Source organism: Zingiber officinale, chromosome 2A (assembly GCF_018446385.1).
Source record: "Zingiber officinale cultivar Zhangliang chromosome 2A, Zo_v1.1, whole genome shotgun sequence".
Classification (NCBI taxonomy): domain Eukaryota; kingdom Viridiplantae; phylum Streptophyta; class Magnoliopsida; order Zingiberales; family Zingiberaceae; genus Zingiber; species Zingiber officinale.
This window is the reverse complement of record NC_055988.1, coordinates 3,997,357-4,016,240: the sequence shown is the minus strand read 5'-3', so window position 1 is coordinate 4,016,240 and position 18,884 is coordinate 3,997,357. Positions and strand designations below refer to the sequence as shown.

The 18,884-nt window shown below is 40.0% G+C and overlaps 1 long non-coding RNA gene across 1 annotated transcript; it reads right to left on the bottom strand.

Annotated features, from left to right (window-relative positions):
• Positions 1 to 6,498: 6,498 nt before the first annotated feature.
• On the bottom strand, positions 6,499 to 7,909 carry LOC122040578. The gene is made up of 2 exons (XR_006128648.1): positions 6,899 to 7,909; positions 6,499 to 6,783 (listed from the first exon to the last, which is right to left on the bottom strand). It is a non-coding gene; the product is annotated as an uncharacterized LOC122040578 (long non-coding RNA).
• Positions 7,910 to 18,884: the final 10,975 nt, after the last annotated feature.

The following is an 18,884-nucleotide window of genomic DNA, read 5'->3' as shown; positions in this document are numbered from 1 at the left end:
TTCGCATTCACTGAATGCAAACAGTATAGCCAATCGCTAAACGATTTCAAGGAAATCGAGTCAATTGATTGACCCGATCGGTCGTCTAGTGGGAAACACGTGGAGCTTCACTGACTCTACGAATAAGCACCAAACAGACAAGAGACGGCAATGAAGGGCAAACAAAAATAGTGGCAAAGGAAGACAATTACGCCGATCGACACGTGCAAAAATTTTACATCAGCAGAGCGGATGAAATACAGAAAGTACTTGGAAGAACTCGCTTCACTCCGGGTCCTCAAAATTAAAAAAGGCGTCCGGGATATCGTCAATCATAGCCGCCAGATCTGAAGAGGGAATGCTCAGGTCAGCAGGAAGGTGCCCCCCTTCTTCAAGTACGCCATGGTGACCTTGACCGCCTCGGCGAAAGTTGAGGAGACGTTGCCGTAGAATTTTGCGCCGAACCGTTCCGAGCGGAGGTATTCTTGGCGTGATGCTGCTAGGCGACTCGGCTCTCCCTCCTTATATTTTTTGAGTACCGCCCGGAAGCGGTTAAGGAATCTTGGACTGCCTTCAAGTCCACCTCAGCCTTTGTACGTTCTGCCGAACGGTCCTCCCGCTCGGCGTTCAGCTGGGCCTCCAGATCCTTGGATCGCTGATCTAGCGCACGGACATCTATTTTCATCTTGTCCAGATCAGCTATCGCTCGCTTCTTCCGGGCAGTAGCGCGTTTGGCATCCGCTTCGCGCTTCTTGACTTGGCCCTCTAGCCGAGCCACCTCTGTAGCCAGGTCGGCGGCCTTCTTCAAGGGCTTGTTTCCCCCGCTCGGCCGATGGACCCGCCGAGACTTGGAGTTTTTCCATGAGACCCTCCAGCTCGGCTAGCCGATGGCTAGTGGCGATTTGCTCGGCCCAATGCTGTAAGGGAAATAATAAAATCAGGAACCAAACAGTAGCAGGGCACAAGAAGAAAAATGAACCTACCTGAGTGGCCTGCTGCATGTGGTTATCGCCGAGCTGCTTGGGCGTCATGAGGGCCACCCGAATCTGGGCGTCCTCGAAAAGTTTGGCGAGCGGACCCGTCAAGGTTATTTCATGAACGGGGCTGGATGGCCGATCGGCAGACAATAAATATTCCTCCGATGGGAATCGAAGGGTAGTCTTGATGGTCGGGTGGCCGGCCGGCACTTCCTCAGCCGCCGTCGCCTGGCCCGAGGACTCCCCTATGGTTGATGTTTCGCCCAACCGTCGTAAGCGACGACGAGTCCGTGGAGGAGAGCCAGAAGGCTGTGCGGTGGGCGAGGCCACTGGGGTCCCGATCTGCGACGGCGTGCGATCCGGTGAAGCGACCTCGATCGGTGCCTGTGGTTCGCCCTCTTGGGTCGACGGAAGGCTGGGGTCTCTTCGACGTTTCCGCCGAACTTCCAGTGGTGAATCCCCGGTCTGGGGGACTCCCAACTCGGCTGGAGCAGAGGAAATAGGATCCGCCTCAACCTCCGTTGAAGCGGATGGGGTAACTTCTGTTTCAGGGGCGGACTGCGCCCCCCCCCCCTCTCCTACGTCTGCCGGGCGGCTGGGGATAAGACCCCGCTCGGCGAGTTCTTTTTTGGTAGCCGCCTCAATCTCCACGGCCTTCAATTTCAGATGATCGGTAGCCTTGGAGCGCCACATGACTTCGGCTGCAGCAGAAGAAATTAAAATCAGTTAGACAAAAAAGGCGAAGGGAGTAAAGAATCCTTACCCATGCGGTAGGGGAGATTGACCCGAACGGGAGATAATCCAAAAATGTACAACACTCCCTTGAGAAGCAACTGGTCGATTTTGTACCGCTGACCGGACAACCCGTTTGCTGCATGAAGGTAGGCCGGATTGCTTCTGAATTTGCCGAGTTCCGGCTGGGTCGGCACAGCGGTCTGCCATTTGGTTCGGAATGCTGGCCGCTCGGGAAGCCGTATATAGAAGAAGAACTCCTTCCAGTGCTTGTTGGAGGTCGGCATATTATCAAAAAATTTGAAGCCTATTCTACTTTGGAAAATAAAAGTGCCCAACTCGGATTGTTTGGGGTAGAAGAAGTGGAATATTTTGGGGTCGAGTGGAATACTGTGCAGCCTAAAGAGGACGACCACCCCGCTCAGCAGCCTAAAGGAATTCGGCACAAGTTGGCCGAGCGGGATGCGAAAATAATTACAAACTTCCAAAATAAATGGATGGGTAGGAAATCTAAGGCCGCCCTGGAATTGGTCCAGAAAAAAACAAATGGTACCGATCGGCGGGTTATGGGGCCGGTCGGTCGGGTCGGCTACAACTATTTCATGGTCGTCCGGGATCCCGTACGTCCGAACGAGACGCCGAGCGCCCTCCTCGTCAAATTTACTCTCCATGGTCATATACCAGGGACCATGAACATCAACAGCGGGTACGGAAGTGCTCGCCATGACTAAAGTACCAAGAAAAAGAAAGAAGGAAGCCGAAAGAAACTCGGAAACGGAGGACAGATAAAAGTTCGCAAGCAAGGGGACGAAAGGAGTTCCCCTCGAAAGGGAAAGGCCGAACGAAAGGAAGGGAGAAGCTTACTAAGGGAAGATGAACGGAGAGGATCACCAGAAAGCCGAAAACCACCAAGAGGCAAGAACTAGGACAGCCGGAACGATGCAGCCGTGGGCACCTTCGACGGAGGACGCGCAATTAAACAGAGAATGCAGCGTAAGGGCGAAGACGAAGGCTTTATGCGAACGAGGCTGGTCAGCCTCGTCCGTCGGATGTAGGTCACGAGAGACGAGGTCATCATCTAACCGTCCATTTCAAAACAATCGGCGTCCCATCGTACGGATCATCACCGCCACGCGAGAAGAGCCACGTGGCGCTCTGTCACCAGGCGCAATTAATGCGCCCATACCGCGCATGCTTCGACTTAATGAAAAGGATTTGCGTGATTTTCGAGAAGATTTAGACAAGCAAACATCCACGTTGAGCGCCAAGACATCCAAAACGAAGAGCCGAGCGGCTGAATTCGGCATAAGGGCCGAACGGCTCAAGGGATAATATAATCGACGGTAAGGCGACGACCGCCCGCTCGGACACATAGTCCAGTCAGTCGGACTCACTGCCTCCTTCGACTAGACTTGAAGGGGAGGCAAGTGATCCGGCGGTAAGAATAGGGGACCCACTTCCTGAAGGGTCCCAGCCTGAGGACGGATGGAGGACTGACTAAGCGGGTAATGGTCCAAGCGGAGCCAGAGATAACCCAGCCAGGCTGGGGTTTCCGACGCCAAGGCGGGAGGACTGAATGGCCGAGCGGGTGTCTGCCCGGCTGGAACCGAAGGGCCGAGCGGGTAGTCCGTTCGGCCAGGATAAGGGCGAGGATACAAAGGTTAGCCGAGCGACCTATTCGCTCGGCTCGGGATATGGTATGTCAGCAAAGGCATGATGATTAGACTGTACGCAAGATGGCACTATTAAAGGCCCCACCATCACGTCACGGAAAGGTTGATACAGTAGTGATATGGCCTTATGGATGCCCTTCTGACAGGTCCACACCTAGGCATGGTCGAGAGCAGGTGATTGTATCAACAGTATGGTCTTAGGGATGCCCTTCTGACAGGCCCACACCTGGGCATGGTCGAAAGCAGGTGATTGCTTCGATTGGTGTGCCCAGGCTCCTTTGAGAGGTCTATATAAGGCCTCCACTTCTTCAACCTAAGGTAGGAGGGTCTTCATCCTGCAGCCACTTTCTTCATCTATTCCCTCGCCTGACTTGATTGTCGGAGGGCCGTCGCCGGGACACCCCCCCCCCCCGGCTCGGTTTTGTTGCAGGTTGGCCGGAGCACTCGAGGATCCAGCAGGGAGCGCCACATCCCCAGCGTTCGTTGACCCCTGGTTCGGACAGGATCAGATACAAACCATACAAAAAATTATACAATTTGTCCTAATCGGAATTATTTTGAATATGCAACATCAAAGAACTAAATTTTTTTGACATAGTCCCTCATAGAACCATTCTACTTGAGACGTTTCAAACCATGTCGTGCAATCCACGAGGTGTTGCCCGAAAGGAATTGATCCTTGATTTCCTTCTTCAACAAATCCCAAGTATCAATTTTCTGTCGACTCGCACTAGCATCATCTACCATGCGTGTTCACCACCATAGCTTCACATCATCAACAAGGTACATGCTTGCAATTGCCACTTTTTTGATTTTAGGTACTTTAGCAGCCAAAAAATACTACTCCATATCCCGCAAAGAATTTTTGAGTTCCTTGGCACTCTGTATGTCTCTAAAGAATTTGGGTTCAGGAATTCTTACCACCAAACAATCATGCCCCCTTTCTGAAAACATTGCTCTTCGCAGAACAACCACTTTAAAACATAGATCTTCATTATCCTTGCGAATCTACACCAATTCCTCCATTAGAGATTCTTGAATTTGCTCCATATTAGCCTCCGGTTTGAAAATCTTTGCAATTAAATTGCAAACATCTTCTCCCTCGGGGACAACACTAACCAAGCCTTCAAGAGCAGCAATCCTTTCTCTAATTTCATGGTTGCGTCCGACTATCTTCAAAGTTCTGATACCAATTGTCACAGGGGTAATTTCTACCGTAGAAATTTTCTGCATGGCCGCCAAGTCCAACACTTGATTCATCCTACAAAAGTACCACCAAAGTGTAAGAGAATGCACAAGACAAAAGAACAAAACCAGCCACAAGCAAGAACACCCAACGTACAAGAAGAACTCGTAACCTTTTGTATTCACAATAAAAGATTACAAAGAGGACTCTTAACAGATTGCTCACACATTCCTCTCTGCTTAGCCATTGCCCAACATTGTCTATTTATAATGTATAGGCAAAAGTTGGCTTAGCGGTTACATGCGGTTGCAAGGCAGTTTCGTCAAACTACCATGCCACATATCCCAACTGTTTGTCCACATCACTTGCTGCTTTGGTTAGCATGTCTTGCGCACATGCCCAAGAAACTGGATTAAAGGAATAACGAGTCAATCCTTGTGCCCAACCTTGGCAACGAGTTAAGGGGCTAACAGTAGTCCATTAGTGAGTTTGTCACTTGTTCATGAGCTAACTACTACATTGTTACAAGGGCCACGAGTTCACCATTAATTGTAAGATTGTTGATTGTTGTCACGAGCCCAACGATGAGATCGCATCCTACTCACTAGCTCACTATGGTTGCTTAGCCGCGAGTCTATTGGTCTCCTTGACATGAGCTTGTCAATCGCTTGATCATCACGAGTTCAAGTCTGTTGAACTTGTTGGCTTGCACATTTGGTAGTCTTTTTTTGGACAAAAATACAAAAGAGTCAAATGGGCACATCATTTAATATGAACTATCCAAAATAGTCTTACATCTTAGTTTTGATCAAGTCTGAATTTTGATGAATAACAAATAGATTAAAATTATATGTTATATTTGTCTAATCTAATTACCCAGTGCGTAGGGTTGACTAACCTGATGGGTCTAGAGGATCGAAACACCAACTGAAATCTAGCTACGTTGATAGTTAGCACGAAATCCAAATTAGTTGAAATCTGGCAGAAAGAAATCTAGTTAAATTGACAGCTTGCTGAAATCTAGATTAGTTGAGATATAGTAGAACGAAGTCCAGTTGGATTGACAATTGACTAAAGTCCAAATTGATTGAAATCTGACAAGAAATCCTGATCGAGTCTCATTTGAGGATATTAGGTGCAGATCCAATTTAAATCCATTTTGAAAATCTAAATTAAGACCATGATAAAATTAAATTTCGAGGAGACAGGATTTAATTAATACTACTACTTTATTATGCTAATTTTATTTTATTGGTTAAATATTTTATTTCTTGAACTACCTCTTTTTTAAAGAAAAGAAAAAATAAAAAAATGATTCGGACGTTCGAAAGAGCTCCGAGCAACTGGAGTCTAGGTGCCCGAAATTGCACCACACACAAGAAAAGCTCAACTAGGGAGCACCCTGGGCGAGTGCCTAGCCTGACACCCAGAAGTTCTAATTCAATTGCTAAATTGCTCCAAGCGTCCAGAGTAACTCCACGGACACGAATCTTGACGGATTTGAACCACCAACCTCTCGAGCCAGTCACAGGGCAATGGATGACCTAGTGCTCTACAATTTTGAGCCAAAGATCCAGTGCAAAACAATCATTCGTAGACAAAGTTCTTCTAAAATAGGCAGGAAGAAAATATAGATCAATAATATACTCCTACCTTGAAATTCAGAGCCACGGACAATGATCTACAAGGTTAAATCAATTTAAAAAACAATTTCAACAGAAGCGTCAACATCTAAAAGGTAAAACCAAATATATATATATATATATATAGGCAAAGCCACAGATGCTGTACAAGGTTCCCCCAAATCTTTTTACAAATAGATTTGTAATTAATTGAAAATAGCATAAAATTTATCAATTAAAAAAACTATTTTTCACAGAAAATCAAATAATGATAATACTACACTCTAAAATAAAACGACCAAATAGGGTGCATAATCAGCAATTCAAAATGGTTTCCGAAGTCATCGGGTAATGATATAGTTAAAGTTGCAATCACAAAAACTTGTAAGCGTCTGATGAATTTGAATTCTGCCAAATAGGAATCAAGAACTGAGTCCAAAAGCAGGCTTACAAATTCAAATTTGTTCTTACAGGAGTCTTCAGAACTTGACATCAAATAAGAGTGCTCAAAACAATAGTTATAATACGCCCCAATTTTTGCTCCATGAATGTATCTCAATTTCGGTCAGATGTGGCAACAAAATTGTAAGCTTCAGGTACCAACAAATCCAAGCCTACAAGGAAATATACCCATAGTTAGTTAAAGCTAGAAATCCAGCCAAAATGAGATATATACATGAGAAAAACTTTCAAATGTAAATCTCTACAAAAGTAGTCCGAATCTTGTACCGAGAATTGATTCCACCAAAATGCAAGGTGAGATGACCTCCAAGTCTTTTCCAGATATTTTACATGCGCCTCAGAGTTCAATTGACAGCACTAGACAGCAATTGACAGAACTACAGACAATCTTTGGCAGCAGCATCTTTAATATTGAACACAATTGACAAACTTCTATAGAGCGGTTCAAATTGCTGGGGACCCCATGATTTCACCACTTGGAATGGATGCATAGGCGATGGACAATTGAATATGCATCGGTTGAAGACAATTGAATATGCAGTGGTTGAATCGGAATATTGCTGATATCGCCATGAAACCGCATTTAACTGATAGCGAGATGGGACGATAGGGACAATGAAATTCAAAGAGGTAGAGGCAGACACACACACACAGGCGATGGAGAACCCGGGGAATAAAAACAAATGCCCCGTGCGATCTCCCCGCCAGCACCCAAAAAATATTACTTTTTATTAAGCAGGGGTGACCTTCCATGCGAGCGCACCCAACATGGCAAAGGTCGACGCAACATGTTCAAATGCATATTACCTTCCCAGTCTATCATCAAGAACCTAGCCCATCCGTCTTGTTCTGATCCCCAAGAGGCATCCACTCCTTTACAACTGATAAGTTCTGAGCAAGAACTTAATCATTCAGGCAAACAACGTCTATTTTCCTGGCAACTGGAGTTTGTGCATCGAAAACGCCCGTCGATCCGAACTTCGAGCCGTAGAACTGCTTCCGCGCCTGCAGTGCTTCCTCGGCAGCAAGAACAGAACGAACCAAATAGGTGGAACAGCCGCAAGAAACTGATCGGAAGCCATAACCATCTTTTAATCCGCAAAGCACCGAAGAACCACACCGCGAAAAACCGCTTGGATCGTGAAAAAGGCCTTCACCAAGATCTCTACATAAAAACAAAAACACTCCAGAACATGTGAGGGGAAACAATCCAGATCACCTGCGATTTGCCGATCAAGGAAGGGCAGGCTGAGGGCCAGATCCAGATCGCAAGGAACCCTAAATCGGCTACTGCGTGTGATATTAAATAGCCAGCGCTTGCCCTTACGAGAAGATTCTGGACGTCTAACACGTGGCGGATTTTAATTTGTTAGAGCAGGGAGACTGGGTCAATGGTTGCGTTGGGCTCACGCCAAAACCGACTTATGCGCGCCAACAATCAATTCGTAAACGAAAAAATCCCTTATTTTTTTAATTAATTAATATCAGCCAGAAATAGATATACCGTTGTTTAAGTGTTTTTTTATATAAATCATGGTTCTAAAAAATCATAAAATATATTTTTCTCATCGCAATTAATTTTTAAGTTTTTTATACGAAATTGTAGTCAAAGTTACTAATATTTTCTATACTTAATATATATTTTATTTCTATACTCAATTGTTACCTTTGTTAAGAATTCGCATAATGTTATTTCAATTTTAACACATAATTTAATCAGAAAATGGTTGATAGGCAATAAATATATATATATACATATATATATATACACTATATAATTCTTTGAAATTACATGTTTCTAAAAATATAATTATTTTAAAAAAATGATATTAAATTGTAGATATCTTAACTCTCTCACTGGTTTTATTAAATTAGTATAGGGATGAATTTATAATTATTATTTTTTCATCACATATTAATCTTCCTATTAATCTTAACTCTTTTTTTTTTGGAATATTTTATCTTCCTCTTTTTTTTTTTTAATGTTAGTTGTTATCACATGGATAATTTTTACCATGGAAATTTCCTATGTGTTCATCAAATCCAATACTTAATTCAACCTACAAACACATCACCACAGTACAATAGAATTACAAGACAAAGACATAAAATCAACCATAAGTAAGAACGGCCAATATATAGGAAAAACTCCTAACCTTTTGTATTCATAATAAAGGATTACAAAGTGGACTCTTAACATGTTGCTCACACTTTCCTCTATTTATAATGCAGGCAGAAGTTGACTTGGTATTTACAAACGATTGCAAGGTAGTTTCATCACACTGTCATGTCACATGTCCCAACTATCTGTCCACATCACCTGTTGCTTTGGCACCACACTAAACATTCGCCCGCACCCTTGTGCTTGGTCGAGGCCCGACTCCACAAATTGGTTGCATTGGCACCATGCCCAATGTTAGTCGGCATGCCCAATACATGACCCAAGTCCTGCACCACGGACTTAGGGGAAAACAACCTTCCTGCTACACCATCCCTCATGCAGCATTGCATGCGCCTTGCCGCATGCTATGGTTCGCATTTTATCCAAGCCTTGCTTGGTTAAATGCTTAGACTCCGCACATCCAATCTTTGCGTTTATTCGTCACTATCAAGTTGACCTCCTACTCCACTTGTTCTTGGGCAGCCCCTACGTGTTGGCGCAAACTATGTCGTTGCTTAGCATGCCTTGTGCACATGCCCAATAAGTTGGATCAAAGGAGCAACAAGTCAATCCGTGTGCCCAACTTTGCCAACGAGTTAAGAGGCTAATAAACCACCCCCAAAAAAAGAACTCGACGTTCTCGTCGAATGCTTTTGCAAGTATGCCTCAATTTGTTTTTCAAATTGCCAAACTGTAACATCCCTTTCCCAAGTAACCTCCAATTCAGGTTTTCTCTTCCAAAGAACTAAGAAGTATATCCTTCTATTTTTCTTGCTCATTCCAAAGGTTCTGTGGTGCAAGATCTCCTCAACATCATCGGAGAATTGCTTCCTCACAACTGGTGGAGCTCTCTTGGTACTGTTTCTTGATGAATTTGTTTCATCTAAATAAAATTTCTAAAAGAAACTTACATGAAATATAGGAGGTATCTTTAGCCTTTCAGGTAAATTCAACCTATAAGCCGCATTATCAACTTTCTCCATGATCTCGAATGGGTCGTCATACTTAGCAATTAGTCCTCGATGAGAATTTTTGCTACTAATTCTCTTCCGGATTTGAGGAGTGAGTTTCAACAACATTTTGTCTCCAACAAAGAATTCTAAGGGTTTCTGCCTCTGATCAACATATGTTTTTATTCTCTTTGCAGCTTTCCTCAAACTATCTTAGGCTTCCTTAAGCAACTCTTGCTTTTCCCTTGCATATTTGTATGTTGCAGGACATTTTCCTCCCGATTTTTGCTTGTCTATCTCCACAGGAGATATTGGTTGCTCTCCCTACACTATCTTAAAGGGATTCCTTTCTGTGGCTGAGGACTTGTACAAATTATAGTAGAATTGTGCACTGTTTAGTAAACCCAAGCCAATTTTTCTGACTTGCTATAACATATTACCGCAAATACTCTTCAATTACATGATTGATTCTTTCAGTCTGTCCATCAGTTTATGAATGATTAGCGATAGAGAATTTAAGATCAGTCTCCATCATATTAAATAAGGAAGTCTAAAATCTCACACTAAACCGTGTATCTCTGTCACTTACAATATCATTAGGTAAATCAAAAAAATTTACCACGTTGCGATAAATTAGTTCAGAAGCAAAGTTAGAAGGGCAAGCCAAAGAGCTGCAATAAATACTACATATTTAGAGAATCTGTCCACCACCACCATGATGGAAGACATGTTATCAACCTTTGAAAACCCACCAATAAAGTCCATAGAAACTGAAACCCATGGTTTTTTGGAATAGACAGCGGTTGGAGTAATATTTTTTCCTTTTTCCATTCAGTCTTGTCTTGTTGACACACTAGATAAGTTTTCACATATGCCTCCACGCCATTTTCCATCTTGGGCCAAATATAAGAACGGACCAAAAGAGCAAGCATCCTTTCAATATCGGGATGGCCAGTCCATTATAGGTCATGAGTTTCCTTCAATAACTTTCTTTGCAGACTGCCCATTGCAAGTACAATGATTCTCCCCCTTTTGTAAATCAGGAGATTGTCCTTGATCAAATACTATCATATTATCCCATCTCTTACTTACTGCACCAACTGTTGGTTAGTCCTAGGAAGACCGTACCGGTTCCACTGTACAAAAATTTTGTACAAGTGTCAAACCTTTCCTAAATAACCTATTATGTTCCTTAGAAGTTAAATTAGGAATTGTAGACGGAACTTAACATCATTGATTCCAAATTTAACTTATCTATTCTTGATGGTTTAGATTTGAATCGCAAGCGGAACTTAACACTATTGATTCAAATCCACCTATGTTATTAATTCCATTAAATATTAATTTCCAAAATTGACTTCCAGGACTGCATGGCGAGGCACATGGCTTTCTTGGATATGGGAGCAACCACCACCGCCTAGACAAAGCCTTTTAAGAAAAGTTAATATTTAATTTCCTTAAATAACTCTACGTTTAACCAAAAAGAACAATCTAATCACAAATTCGAAAAATAAAAGAAAAGAAACACAACTTCGAAACAAATCCAAAAACTCTAGAATCATATGTCTCTTGTGTTTGGTATTTCCAAAAATAACTATACAAAAAAAATTAGTATGATGCGGAAAATAATTACTAGTTATACCTTTCTTTGTAAGCAAATAACTTCTTGATCTTCTACCGTATTTCTCTTCTTATGTCGGACGTTGTGTGGGCAACGATCTACCGAGATGAGACCATCCAAGCCTTCACCTTTCTTCCAAGTTTCGGCCACCTTCTTTTCTTCAAGGGATGAAGAACTTTAGACCTCCAACCAATCTCCAAGGGATGCTAGGAAACAAAACCTCCTCCTTCTTCTTCTTCCTTAAGTAAAATCCGGCCACCAACCAAGCTCCTAGAGAAGTTGCCGCCGGCCACAAAAAGAAGAGGAGGGAGAAGCTAGAGCCGGGCACCAAAGAGGAAAAGAGAGGAAGAATAGAATAGAGTTGTTCCCCATGAAGGCACCTCTACCCCCTCTTTTATAATCCTTGGTCTTGGCAAATAAGAAAATTTAAATAAAAAACATCCTTAATTCTTTTTCCATGAAAAAATAAAATTTTATTTAATTAAAAATAATTTCCTCTTCTCACATTACATGGCCGGCCACATCTATAAGCTATAAACAAGGAGAGTTTTAATTATAATAAGAATTAAAACTTCCTAATTTGTCTCCGGAAATTTATAAAAAATTTCTCCAATAATTTTTCCCTTCATAGTGGTTTGTAAAAAGGAAATTTTATAAATTAAAATCTTTCTTTTAAACATGTGGATGATTTCCAAAAAGGAAAGTTATCTCTAAAAATTAAAATCTCCTTTCAATCTATAAATAAGGAAAGATATCAAATCTTTTCTTAATCTTTTGTAGAAACTTATAAAATGAAATATTTAATTTTTTTAAACTCTCTTTTAAATCATGAACATGGTTAAAAAAGAAAAGTTTTCTTAAAATTAAAATCCATCTTTCAATCTACAAATAAGGAAAGATTTCAAATCTTTTCTTAATCTTTTGTAGAAAAGCTATAAAACGAAAGATTTAAATTTTAAACTCTCTTTTAAAACCATGATATCTACATTAAGAAAAAATTTAAATAAAAATAAATTTCCTTTTAATATGGCCGGCCAATCAAGCTTAGACTCCAAGCCATGGCCGGCCAATTAACTTGGCTCAATCCTTTTGATCTTGGTCGACCCTAGCTTGGGTTTCAAGCTAGCTTGGCCGGCCCCATTAGGATAGGTAAGAAGGTGAGTATAGGTGGGTATAATTCTCTATATACAAGAGGCTACGGTAGGGACCGAGAGGAGGAATTGGTTTTGGTCTCCCAATGAAATTAAGCTTCCCGTGTTCGCCCCGAACACACAACTTAACTTCATCAATAATAATTCATACAACTAAAGAATTATTATTGAACTACCACACCAATCTCAAATTACATTTTGGGCTCCTTCTTATTATGAGTGTGTTAGTCTCCCTATGTTTAAGATGTCGGATGTCCACTAATTAATTGAGTTACTGACAACTCATTTTAATTAATATCTCAGTCCAAGAGTAGTATCACTCAACCTTATCGTCATGTCAGACTAAGTCCACCTGCAAGGTTTAACATTACAAACCTTATGAGCTCCTCTTGGGGACATTATCAACCTAGATTACTAGGACACAGTTTCCTTCTATAATCCACAACACACACTATAAGTAATATCATTTCCCAACTTATCAGGCTTATTAATTTATCAAGCTAAATCTCACCCTTTGATAAGTTAAAGAAATAAATATTAAATATATGTGTTTGTTATTATATTAGGATTAAGAGTACACACTTCCATAATAACTAAGGACTTGTTCTTTTATTAAGTCAGTATAAAAAGAACTTTCCTTAAATGGTCCTGCTCAATACACTTAGAGTGTACTAGTGTAATTTATTAGTCAAGATAAACTAATATCTAATTACACTACGACTTTTCCGATGGTTTGTTCCTTTCCATCTCAGTCGTGAGCTACTGTTTATAATTTATAAAGAACTGATAACACGATCTTCTGTGTGTGTCACCGCACACTATGTTATCTACAATATAAATTAATTGAACATCTACATTTGGTATATATAAATGTAGACACTTGACCAATGTGATTCTTATAAATGTTTATACAAAAGCTAGGCTTTTAGTATACACTCCAACAATCTCCCACTTATACTAAAAGACTATGCTGCCATTAAAGCTACCATACATCTGATTCTCAACCCTTCAACATGTCCATTAAAAGCTCTTGCCTTAAGGACCTTAGTGAAAAGATTTACAAGTTATCACCTAATGCAATCTAGGCGGCAACAACTTCTCCTCGTTTATACGATGTCTCGTATTGGGTGGTACTTGCGCTCTATTGTGTTTACTTGCCTTATGGACTTATGGTTTCTTCGAGTTTGCTACTACACTACTATTATTACAATAAATTGTAATAATTTTTGGGTAAACCAGAAACATGTCTAAGTCCATCATGAAGTATCTGAGCCATACAGATTCTATGACTGCCTCAGAGGCTGCCACTTACTCAGCTATATGGTGGACTCCGAAAAAGTACTTTTATTTATCACTCTTCCATAGTTATGTCCTTACCTCCTAAAGTAAACACAAAAACCCCGAGGTTGACTTACTATTATCCCTATCCGATTGGAAGTTAAAATATGTACAACCCACATGGAGCAAATTATCTGCCTTGTAAGTTAGCATATAATCTCTAGTGCCTCTAAGGTACTTTTATATATGCTTTACCGCAGTCCAATGTCCTTGTCTAGGGTTACTTTGATATCTGCTAATTATGCCCTTGATAAAATAGATTTTTGATCTCGTGCATAGCATATATTAGGCTTCCGACAGCCGAAGCATAAGAAACTATCTTCATTTCCTCTATCTCCTTTGATATCTTCGAAGACATCTCTTTAGATAAAGCTACTCCATGCTGAAAGGGTAAGAAACCTTTCTTGGAGTTTTGCATGCTTAAAACGAGCAAGGATTGTTTCGATATATGAATCTTGGGACAAGTAAAATATATTCTTTTCTTGCGATCCCTTTGATCCCAAGAATATATGCATTCTCCCAAGTCCTTCATATCGAATTGTTTGGACAACCATATCCTTACTTCTGACAACACTTTGATATTGTTTCCAACTACAAAAAATGTTATCTACGTATAGTACAAGAAATACCACAACGTTTCCATCACACTTCTTGTATACACAAAACTCATTCGGTTATAAAATAAATTCATAGGTCTGGATTACTTTATTAAACCGGATGTACCAAGACCTTGAAGCTTTACTACTGATTGAGCTTACACACAAGATGCTCTTTGCTCTTTGCAATGAACCCTTCTGGTTGCTTTATATGGATGTTTTCTTTAAAACTTCCATTAAGGAAAGTTGTCTTGACATCCACTTACTAAATCTCATAGATAAAAGAATCCGGATAGACTTAAGCATGACTACCGGTAAAAAAGTTTCCTTTTTCAACAAGCCTTGCTTTGAAAGTTTCTACCTTCCTGTCTATCCCCCTTTTCCTATTGTAGACTTATTTGCATCCAATGGCTTTTACACCATTTGGTGATTTTATAAGCTCCCAGACTCTATTAGAATACAAATATTCTAATTCTGTATTCTTTGCAAAGATGCTGCGTCTTTATCTTAGAGTGCTTTGTCATATGTCCGGGGATCAGGTACATGTCTACCAGGGATCAAGTCTAAAGACTCTTCCAAAACATGAATCTTTTAGGTTGCCTAACAACCCTCCCACTACGACAAGACACTTTCTGCAATTGTGTATCATTTGTGATACGTGTTGCAGTTTCTTGTGATATTTCATCTTGTACAATTGGTACTAGATTAGATGTGTCCTTTAAGAATAATTTTTTACTCATGAGCTAGTGGTTCATAGTATAGTCCTTTTCTAAAATTGGTCATTGGTGCCAACAATGACCTTCCGATTTTAAGGACTATAAACCTCTTTTCGTTTTTCTAGGATAAATCACAAACAAGTGAACTCATGTCCAACTTATCAGTGTCTCTCATGTAGTAGACCACCCAAATCCGAATATGTTTCAGACTAGGCTTACGTCCATTCTGCAATTCTATGGGAGTAGAAAGTTCTGACTTAGAAGGTACTACGTTCACTTCCGTTTCCAGTGTATATCCTTAAAACGAATTTGGTAATTTTCTGAATAACTCATCTTCGATCTAACTATACCATAAGAGCCTTATACCTTCTTTCTACTACACCATTCTGTTGGGGTATACCAGATGCAGTTAGTTGGGATTAAATCACGTCTTCTGATAAGTGACTCCTAAATTCTCCTAAGAGGTACTCGTTACTAAGATTTCAACGTAGTGTCTTGATACTTTTACTTTGACGTTACTCCACATTAGCCTAGTACTCTTTGAACTAATCAAAACACTTAGACTTGTGGCGCGTTAAGTAAATGTATCCTTATCTCGAATAGTCGTCTATAAAAGAGACGAAATATTCGAAACAACCTCTTGCCTGGATAGTCAAAGGTCTACACAAATCAGAATGAACCAATTCCAACATATCATTTGCTCCATACCCATTATACTTAAAAGCTTCTTGGTTATTTTTCCTTCTAAGCAAGACTCCTAGGTTAGAAAGGTTTCCACTACCAATGAACCCAAGAGTTCATTGGTTATTATCCTTTGAATCCTACTCAAGTTAATATAACCTAGCCTTAGATGCCAAAAATATGATTGATTCATTTTCGAAGGTTACTTTCTCTTATTTAGAAAATGTGTTATTAATTTTCATTTATTGCATCGTGGTAGTTATTGGATTATAAATTGTCAACCAACGTACCAGAATAGATAACTTCCCTATTTTTCTTGATAACAAGTTTGTTATCAAAATAGACAGAATATCTATTCTTTAATAGTTTAGAAACCGAAATCAGGTTCTTTCTAAACTTAGTACGTAAAGACAATTTCTGAAAATCCATATTTTATTCCTATCAGAGGATAAATATCTCCCACTACAACAGCTGCTACTTTTGTAGTAGTGCCCATGTAGATGGTGTTTTCCTTTTCATATAGTTGTCGGGTTTCCTGGAACCCTGCAATAAATTACAGACATGATCAGTGGTTCCCGTATCTACACGCCAGGTACCGATGGATAACTCCACTAAACATGTTACAACTAATGAATAAAATACACCTAAATTGTTCTTAGTTCTAAGAAGACAGTCTACCTTAATGTCCAAGCCCTATTTTCAATCATTATAATTGGGACTACTAAGTCTTTTCTATAGTATAACAACTAGGGGATTGACTAACATTTGAAAAACTTAAGAATCACAAAAATATTTGGTCAAGACAAACATCTCAAAATCCCCGTGAATTTTGTATGCCACGATAGTGTGGACGTATACAAATTCTAAAAGGAGATTTTATCCATTAATTTTATTATCTTGTCAACTTATGACAAATAAAATTAATAATTGGTCTATCTTTAATCAAATATTTGGTCAAGACTCTAAATTTAAAATAATATTGATTCCTCTAACAATACTATTTAAATTTACCAACACCTCAAAACACCGTGAATTTTACATGCCACGTTAGTGTGGACGTATACAAAATCAACATTTGTAAGAGGAGGATTTTACCCATTAATTATCTTGTCAACATAACTTTATGACAAATAAAATTATCTCAAACATCGTTAATTTTGTATGCCACGTTCGTGTGGACGTATACAAAATCAATCATTTGTAAGAGGGGTTTTAACCCATTAATTTTATTATCTTGTCAATCTAGTTTTACGACAAATTAATAGTTGGTTTCCTTTTGGTCACACAAGTAATAACAGTGACTCCGTTGGGGAGGATACTATTAGATGCATCTAAGTGTATACCATTATTTTGATACTAAGTCCATTAAATAGAATTGTGCCCCTTCAGTTGGAGAAGATCACACACATCCTAAATAATTTCCTATAATCATCCATTAAGGAAGTTTGATCTAGTGATCCACAAACAAACTCATCCGTTGTGTAGGGAGGCACTCAGAGCCAACACGCAAGTTTGTTGCATCACTTACAAACCAGTAATGGAGACCGTGGGATTTATATACTAATCCCTCTCCCACTTAGTTATTTAAAATGAGGAATTTTAACTTATGTTAGCATATAACATATGCACACACAGTAAATAAGAGCAATAAATTTAGAAATTAATTTTTCAACTATTATGACATTTTCATCACTGTCCTCCGTGTGCTCCAACCTTAGCTGCTGCCATCTTTAGCCACCGCCATCGGGTCGAGTTGTCGCATCTATCTTGCTTCTTATTCCACTGTGCCTCTGGTCCTGCGATAGCACCACGCCTCGCAAAGATACGATCCGCGACAAATATAGAATTTTACATACATCGATCCTATATTCCATAAGGAATGTACATGTATTCTAGATCGAACAAAAATAAAATTCTAAAAATAACACAGCTCCTACTATATTTGATACATACAATTATGTACACAAAATAATGCCCTTGACATGTCGAAGGGTCCAATCATACACAAAATCTATATGCCATAATAGTTGGAGCCTGCAACCAAAGAATTAGCATATCCTACTATTATCCTGCCTAAATTATGTATGACATGTACATAATCTATTTGAAACCAAACACACAGAGGCAAACCCTAGCTCTGATACCAATTGTTGGTTAGTCCTAGGAAGACCGTACCGGTTCCACTGTATAAAAATTTTGTACAAGTGTTGAACCTTTCCTAAATAACCTATTGTATTCTTTAGAAATTAAATTAGGAACCGCAGATGGAACTTAACATCATTGATTCCAAATTTAACTTATCTATTCTTGATGGTTTATATTTGAATCGTAAGCGGAACTTAACACTATTGATTCAAATCCACCTATGTTATTAATTCCATTAAATATTAATTTCTAAAATTGGCTTCCAGGACTGCATGGCGAGGCACATGACCTTCTTGGATATGGGAGCAACCACCACCGCCTAAACAAAGCCTTTTAAGGAAAGCTAATATTTAATTTCCTTAAATAACTCTATGTTTAACCAAAAAGAACAATCTAATCACAAATTCGAAAAATAAAAGAAAAGAAACACAACTTCGAAACAAATCCGAAAACTCTAGAATCATATGCCTCTTGTGTTTGGTATTTCCAAAAATAACTATACAAAAAAAACTAGTATGATGCGGAAAATAATTACTAGTTATACCTTTCTTTGTAAGCAAATAACCTCTTGATCTTCTACCGTATTTCTCTTCTTATCCCGGACGTTGTGTGGGCAACGATCTACCGAGATGAGAACCACCCAAGCCTTCACCTTTCTTCCAAGTTTCGGCCACCTTCTTTTCTTCAAGGGATGAAGAACTTTAGACCTCCAACCAATCTCCAAGAGATGCTAGGAGACAAAACTTCCTTCTTCTTCTTCTTCCTTAAGTAAAATCCGGCCACCAACTAAGCTCCTAGAGAAGTTGCCGCCGGCCACAAAAAGAAGAGAAGAGGGAGAAGCTAAAGCCGGCCACCAAAGAGGAAAAGAGAGGAAGAATAGAATAAAGTCGTTCC